Source organism: Arvicanthis niloticus, chromosome 10 (assembly GCF_011762505.2).
Source record: "Arvicanthis niloticus isolate mArvNil1 chromosome 10, mArvNil1.pat.X, whole genome shotgun sequence".
Lineage (NCBI taxonomy): Eukaryota > Metazoa > Chordata > Mammalia > Rodentia > Muridae > Arvicanthis > Arvicanthis niloticus.
Window position 1 is genome coordinate 40122768 of NC_047667.1, and position 9095 is coordinate 40131862.

A 9095-nucleotide genomic window follows, 5' to 3' on the forward strand; every position below is an offset into this window, starting at 1 on the left:
GGCTCTTAAGAAATGTTCATTTTCTTTCTGTTTTGCTCTTTTATATCAAGATAAAACTTAGAGAAACTTAGAGACACTTCAACATAAAAATTATTTGTAAAGTAATTTAAAAAATAGTGCTCTGGTTTTTTTCTGTGATACTCTCAGAGATGAGTACACTGTCAAATCTATTGTTATTCAGTGCTAGAGTATAGATTTTTGTTATACATGCTTCTGGTTACTGAAAAAGCCGTGGCCACCAAAGCATTGAGTCCTTCTTTAGATATTTGAAACATCAAAAGACTTTATTACTACTAAACTGCCAAATATAACCATTTACCCAAGAACATAAAAAACTGACTTTTCCACCAACTACGAAGAACTTGTTAAGATGCTGCTTTTTTTGAGACAAGGTTTCTCTGTGTAGCCCTCCCTGTCCTGGTACTTGCTCTGTGGACCAGGCTGGCCTCAAGCTCACAGAGATCCCCTTGCTTCTGCTTTCCAGAGGGCTGGGGTTAAAGTATGCACCACTACTGACCTGCTAGCCTTTTTTGTTTGTTTGTTTTAACATAACACTTTTTTTTTTATTCTCTGGGAATTTCACATCTTGCTTCCTGACCATACTCACTTCCAGTCCTTCCATGTCTGCCTTACTACCCTTGAGACCTTCCCCCTACCAAAAATAAAAGAAAAATAAGAATAAAAAATAAAACCAAACAAGTCTAATTTGTGTTGCCTATATATTCACTGGAACACAGTCAAACTCTCAGTGACCTGCCCCTTAAATAAAACTGAATCAAAGATGTTACTTTGGTTTGTTGAGACAGGCTTTCTCCATGAAGCCTTGACTGTCCTGGAATTGTCTCCATAGTTTAAACTGACCTTGAACTCACAGAGGTCTGCCTGCCTCTACCTCCCTAGGGCTGGGATTAAAGGTGTGTGCTATCACCACCCAACTCAGGGTGCTACTCTTAACATTCCTATTTCATAGGAATAAAACCAGAGCTTCCATGACCCGACAATTAATACATATCAAGTCTCCTCCCTGTTTATAATAATAGACTTCTCACCCATTGCACAAGACTTTAACAAGCACTAATTTATTCTAATATTTAGCCTAAATACTCTGAATGCTTCCAAAACATAGGCATGCAATTGGATATTAATGTACATGTTTCTATTTTGATGAGATGAATTTATGAATTTCACATCTGCATTTACACATGAAGCTTGTTGGTGTTGCTGAGGGCCACACCTTAAACCATAGAGCTGATTCAGTCAAATGAGTGATTTATGTTTTTCAAATAGTGAGGCAGATACAAGTTGACATCCAAACTCAGGCCTCCCTAGATCAGGGGTCAGCAGCCTTCCTCAAAGAACTTACCAAGTATTTATCTACACATGCATTTCTAATAGTCATTTAGCTTGAAAAATAGTTGTGAAGATTTATAGCCCAAAGTTCAGGCTAAAAACCTTTGCATTTGAGGCCTGGGGAAATGCTTCAGTGGATAAAGCACTTGTTGAACAGGAATAAGGATTTGAATTCCTGGGTAGTGGTGGTGGTGACGATGACAATAATGATAAAATTTCTAGAAGCCGAACAGGCATCAAAACATCCAACATCAAATTATGTCTTCCACATATGTGCACAGACACATGTACACACAAGCACCCACACACACATGTTCACACATATGTTTACTTTTGCTACAGAAAATTTTAACCTCTAAGAATTATAGCTGACCTTAGTTACTTTATGGGTCTTCTTTCTTCCAGCCTTTCAACCCCTAACACTAGATAACAGAAATGGTAGAGAGAAAGGAAAGAAACCCCTGAATAAAGTCAGGGGTGGAGAGAAGGCCTGGGGTAAGTTTGGCCTTCGCTGTCAGGATACCTAATCTCTTCCTTCTGTACAATTACTTAATAAACCCCAGCTAAAACCCCAGCCTGCTGCTGGGGGCTCTAGCGTTTATATACCCTCTGAACCGTTCTCAGAATTCCAAATGTCAGACAATATCAGAAACTATCTGCAGCTGGTAAGGTCACATCCCTGCTAGAGCACAAGACAAATCATAGTCAGCTGCTGTAGACAATCTGAAGAAGCCCCATATCCCTAATTTATGATCAAAACAAAACTATTCTTACAACATTTTTGTTTTTTAGAGAAATATAATGTTTTTGAAAGAAACCAAAATTCCAAAATTGTCACTACAAAGAAATTTCTACAACTACCAATAAGCAAACACCTCTAAGAAATTATAATACCAGAAAATCTGCTAATTTAAAGTATAGAAACAGAACCAGGCATGGTGGCTCATGTCTTTAATTCTTGCACTTGGAAGGCAGTGGCAAGCAGGTCTCTATAAGTTCAAGGGTCCAGCCTGGTCTACATAGTGAGTTCCAGGACAGCAAGTGCTACACATAGAAAATCTCTCTCAAAATAAATACATAAAGTGTAGTAGAGACAAATGCTATTAGGAAAGGTAGAAGAATATTGAAACACAGCAAAAAACTTTGCCTCTCTTTCACCCTATTGACAGAGGGCCTTGGTGTTCACACAATATTTTAGTATACAAAGCACAAGACTACCAAAGACATCTTCTGGTCCCAAATCTGAAAAGAGTACATTTATGTCAAAGTCTGGGTTACTACCAAAACTGCCACCTTTTTCTATGTCATCTAACTATGAGAACATAATTAGTATTTTTTTTTATTATCTTATTTGTGTAAGGTAGATACCATTCCTAGCACAAAAACTATAAGATACTGATATTCATTGTCATAAATCTGTTCTTTAAATCATGGGAAAACATATATAGATGCAAATACACATGTCTTTCTCCTTTTCTTGCCATCGCCATAAATCTGTTCTTTAAATCATGGGAAAACATATATAGATGCAAATACACACGTCTTTCTCCTTTTCTTGCCATCGCTACGTTAGCAGTTCCATTTGCTATTCGAGCTACAATGTGATAAAGATCACTTTGAAGCATGACAAAGGCTATGTACCCAAGTACTCTCCTACTTGGCCTAATTCCCCACAGTCTTGCTCAAAAAACTTCTGGATATCAGAAACTTGGATAGTTTGTCCCATGCTTGTTTTTTTTTAAAAAAACAAAAAACAAAAAAAAAAAAAAAAAAAAAAAAAACTTCTTAGTATTGTTGGAGTAAGACATGACCTGACTCCAAAACACGTTGTCTTCCTGAGAAGCTTTTCTTGCATGACTTAACATTTCTTGGGTTTCTTCTCACTACTCTTACGGCAAAGTTGCCAGCCTTTAGATGATTCTATTCTTGCCCTTTCCCCTAACTCCCCTACCTACCCAACCTTAGAGTCAGAAAGACATAGGTAAACAAGGAAACCCAAAAGCAGGCTTTCTGACATAGCTGCTTCTTGTTACAGAAAACTCTGTGAGGAGAAAGAAGGCATAGGGTAAGTTTCTAGACAGAACCAATAGTGAAAAGGGAAGCTTTATACTATGGAGCCCAGGGCTTTGTGCCCAAGCCAGCATCTGGTTAATAGATTTCAGCCTCAGGCTTCTCCCCTCCCACATGTATAAAGTTGGTACTTTGCTCTGCTCTGTGGCAATCTCTGCTGTCTTTTCTGGTCTCCAATTCCTTGTCAGCACCAAGGAAGGAATTCGGCTACCCCTTGGACAACCCCAGGACAATCTGATCTTGACCAGTTTGGATATCATTACCTTGACCTCCTAGATCTTTGAATAAATCTTTTCATCTCAGAGCCTTTGGCACAAATTGTTTCCTCTATATGACTACCTTTTCTTTCCAGACTTCTTTTCTCATGCACCAGGGTGCAAGCTGAACTCTCCTAAAGGAACTTTCAATGCCGCCCCCCCCCCCCCCCCGGGCATCAAGGAAGAGGCTACACTACTTTTCGTATGTCCCACAGTGCCCTTCTTCATGACAGCCATGTTGGACACATGTCTTTGTTCAGGTTTGTTACCTTGGACTCTTACCTCCATAGAATTAGATATTGTTCCTCTTTGCTGACTGTAACTCTTCCCCTTGCAAAGTGGCTGGTATACCCATGTTCAATAAATGCTTCTTAAATCAGCTAACTTAAAAACTGTAATGGAAATTTAGACCATGACTTTTTAAGGACATGCTTAAGTGTCCTCATCACTTCATTGAGTAATGCTCTCTAAAGGAAATCGCTAAGCAATTAGAAAAGAATTCTACTGAACCTTCAACCCACCTGGATAATTGAAACCTGATCTTATACTTAACAAAATGAAAATTTTAATTAAATAACATTTACTTAGGCAGTGAGTAAAGGGAACTCACACAAAATTCAGTTTATTTCACAGCAAAATCTCATCCTTCTGTATGGAAAAGGCATTAAAAGTTCAAGTCTTAAATTTAGCTCTGTTACTAATTTGGAACTGTCTCAAGCCAATCATCACATGGCAGAAAAAAGATGAGCACTTTCTTTTTTTTTTTTTTTATTTTTTATTTATTTTTATTTTTTTTGTTTTTTGGTTTTTTTTTTGTTATTTTATTTTATTTACATTTAAGATGCCATCCACTTTCCCCATTTCCCCTCCCTAGAAAACCCCTGTCCCATGCCTCTCCTTTCCTTTTTGCTTTTATACAATTTTTTAAAAATGTTAATCAAAGGATTTATAAGTTTGGTAATGCTCAATCAGAAGTGTAACCCAATACCCAACCTAGATATAAAAACTATCTTTGACTGGTGGAGACCTGTGAACATCTGCCTCCATGCCCCCTCTCTCTTTCTAGAGCACTTTCTTTCTAGAAAGGAGAGGAAAGGCCATCAGCTAATGAGAAAATAGTACAGACAATGGAACTTTACCATGTAAAGAACCTGGGCAGGTGGCTGTCCTTGGTAATCCCAGTACTGGAGACTGGAGGAGGACCACCATAGACTGGTGGCTGTCCTTGGTAATCCCAGTACTGGAGACTGGAGGAGGACCACCATACAGTCCAAGTCAGCCCAGGATATGAACTGAGATCGTGTCTCAATAAAAAACTAAATAATAAATCATAATAAAGGGCTGGCAAAATAGCTCAGTGGATAAAAGCACCTGCCACATGAGCCTTTTGTATTTGGAACCTACATAAAGGTAGAAAGAGAGAACTGATTCTGCAAAGTTGTTCTCTGACCTCCTATCCACCGCACACAGTATGCATCCACACACACAGTAATAATATTTTAATAATGGATTTAATCAGAAAGAAACTTGCATCAGGGCATGGGATGAAAAGTTCAAGCATCTCTATTTTTCATCAAGAAAATGTTACTAAATTCTAACATTATTGTTATTTTTTTCTCCTATAATGGAATGGAGCTAAGTAAATTGATATAAGATTCTTGAAAAGTCACTTTTTCAAAGCAAATGAGACAATTAACTTGGAGGCAAACTACCCAATCACAGTAACTAAGACATGTACTATCTGAGCATTGCTGGTACGTGATAGAAGCTTAGCAGATGCTGCTGCTCTAATGTACACAAAATGAAAAGGAACTTACATACTAACGTCATTATGGGCTAAACCTGTTTTTTGAAAAACAAACAGAAAGTGATCCAGAACTGCATTCAAGGAGAAGGAGGCAAAGAGTGCACGGCCCCCAACTCAGTCATGGCTCATAGCCAAGGATAAACTGCTAAGAAAGAAAACAGCCCTCCTCTGCAGATGGGGAAGGTCTCAGCCCAGTTTTGAGATGAGATGAAGATCTGTCTGAAAGCTAAAGAGAATAGGAAGCTTTTCAGGCGCTAACCCAGCTGACCTGGCTGGCTTGTCCATCCCGGCTCTCTCGCTGTCCTGCCCATTCCCTCCCATGTGCTCACTGAACCTTTGGTTGAGGTGCTTCTGTCTTAGTCCTCCAAGTCAGTCTATCCTGTGTTCAACAAGACACACATGGTTTTAATTCTTTAGCACTTGGTCCTGTCGTTGGATCAAATCTATAAGGCATGGCACATGTTGGAATGCAACATCTCCCACTGTACACAGCAATGCATATTAGCTGTAGAAAGGAGGCAGGTTAAGTTTAGGTAAATATTTATGGGTCCATGAGTTTGGGGACATTAAGTGGATGTAAGAGTTTAGGATGTGAAGAGACTGTCTGAATGATCAATTCCTAGACAGGAATGCTCTGTTCTTCCAAGACAAATATTCAAGTCCAGGCATGTGATCCTCATTTTGCCTCTGGCAACCCCAATGTGTGCATATCCTGCTGTTAAGGAGAAGAGTACTGATAGAATCATCTAGTGTCTGCTTATTTATTCTTTCACGCAATCTTCAAATATGTATTAAAGATTTCCTTGTATTGGCTCCTATGCTAGTGGCTAGGGTCTTGCTTTCAGTGCGTAAAGTGGCAGGAATTACATAAAAGGGCAGCAGTATTTTAAGAGAGAATGCTATGGTAAAGAGATTTGAAGTCATTCCACTTACAGATGAAATACAGATATGTAATCAAGATAATATTCTACAAACTCTGTCAGAATGAAACATTGGGATTTTTGCTTTCAAATTTTATTTTCCGTTTGGAAGAGGAAAATATACAACTAAACTTTCCAGCAGTTTTCAAGACTGAAGTCTTACATGCTACGTTATACCTGGAAGACTGAAAAATGGAAAGTGTTACTGTGAAATAGATGTACATAGAATTTGGTGAGGACATAATGAAGTGTTAGCAGCAGTCATTTCTGCTGCACACTGTCTCTGGGTGGCTTCTACTCCACATCTTCTTGGTGTCTCTCATTAGCACAAACAGCTGCTTTTATCTTATTTTACCTTTTTTGTTGATTTGGTTAGACCTGGCCTTAAGAATTCTTTCTTGAAGAATTGACATCAAATTGACAAATGAGGACGTGACTTCTCCTAGGTGTGGTTGAGGAGAAGGTTTATTGAAGATGTAAGGGTGAGTAAGACCAGAGGCATCTGGAAGACTCTGGACTGAACTGGACCAGTAGAGGAGAGAGAAGGAGGAGGAACTCTAGAGACCCAGGGCTCCTCAGACTGCCCTCAGATATGTCAATTCTGGGATGGAACTCGGGTGTCAGGATTAAACAATAAGAGCCTTTACCCGCTGAGCTATCTATCTTAATCACTGGAAATATGTTTGTCTGGATTAAGAGAATTTATGAATCTGAGAATTTAAGAGGAATCTGGTTTGGAATCACTGGTTTGCTGGTCGTCAGCTCGTAAGGTAGTAACTGAAGATTATCTGGATGACTTTCCCAGAGTTTGCCCGTATAATGAATGAGAGATAAGAAGGGCTCTGTCAAATTAAAAGGCAAAGGAAACAAGCAGCACAAACAAATAGAGATAGGAAAAATTAACAGACAAGAGTGAAGCCTCTGAGGAAAGTGAGGGAGGAGATAGGTACCAGAATGCAGGTGCAGAAAGGCATCTATGGTGGCACAGCAACGAGATAAGAGCGTACTTTTGTTCTACTGGAATTTTACTGAACCAAGAAAGTCAGGCAGGGAGAAAGATTTTATATTTTGCCTCCTACCTCAAGTCTGATGTCCTGGGGAAATTTACAAAGATTCTTGATAGGATGTGTTGTGTAGTAGTGTCCTCTGAAATTACAGCTTTCCATCTTGAGAGAAAGCTTGTTAAAACACAGGTGTTAAAGAAGAGATGAAACATCAGAATATTTTAAAACACAATGTTAAAAGAAGGGCAAAACAGCAGAATGGTCTAAAACAAGGGCTCTCAACTTTACTAATGCTGTGACCCTGTAATACAGTTCTTCATGTGATGACCCTTAACCCTAAAGACATTGCCTACTTCCTCATAACTGTAATTCTGCTACTGTTACGAATCGTAAATATCTGATATGTGACCTTATGAAATCCTCATTTGACCAAAAAGGTTGCAAAACACAGGTTGAGAGCTGCTATGCTAAGGGGAGATGAAACACTCCATTCTGCAAGAAAGCCCGTTAAACTCAGATCAGAAAACGACTCAAAAGCCTTCAAGAAGTCCGTGAAACTGGTCAGATACATTAGGCAACTCCCCCTGTCCCCCAAGTGTATATAAGCAGTAAGGACTGCTGAAAAGACAAATGCTGAGGCTTCTAGAAGAGTCTCAGAGCAGCCAAGAGACCTGGGAAAAAGAAATCACCCAAGCTACCCAGAAGAGGTTTAGACCAACTGGGCTACCTGAGCAGCTGTGTAGTTGTTTCCAGGTTTCCAGCGTTGGTGAGCTGTCATCTACGCTGGTCTGTTTTACTGATACATATATCTTTGAGTCATTTCTACTCCTGTAAGTAACCCCAATAAAACTTACTGACTCACCACGTTGGAGTTTGTCAGTATCTTTACTTGGATTGATGACAGTTTCCTGTCTGGGTGAGTAGGCACTTGTTCATGTCTCCCCAGGAATAAAGTCACACAATGTGGTCTTGAATGTCTTGAGAAGCAAGCTAAAATAGGAAGTGGGTGGAGAAGGTAGAAAGAGAGAAACTGTCATGGGAAAATGAAGTGGACTGGTAAGACCGGAAAGGCAGCTACAGCCAAGCCCAATGACCCGAGTCGTGAAAAGAAAGAACTCACAACTACAAGTTGTCCTCTGATCTCCATACATGATCAGTGTCATGCGCATACATGTACACACACAAAACAAACATAATAAAACAATCTTAAAAGATATACTTCTGTTTATAAATTGTACACAAGGAAAATTAACACAAAGTTCCCTCTAACCTCCCAATTTTTAATTAATCTGTGTTTATAATAAGGATACTGTGGTGGTTTGAATATGCTTGGCCCATGGAAAGTGGCACTATTAGGAGGTGCAGCCTTATCAGAGGAAGTGTCACTGTGGAGGAGGGGAGTTATGCTCAGGTCTGGCCATTGTGATCCATAGCCTCCTCTAGTTGCCTGCAGAAGATAAGTCTTCTCCTAGCTGCCTTTGGATCAAGATGTAAAGCTCTCAGTTCCTCCAGTACCATGTCTGCCTGCAGGCTGTCATGCTTCCAGCCATGATGATAACTGACTGAACCTCTGAAACTAAATAATTTTTTAAATAAGAGTTGCCTTGATCATGTTGTCTATTCACCACAATAAAACCCTAAGACAGATACAGGAAATCTTTCCAATATTGTTGTTGAACTATTTTTT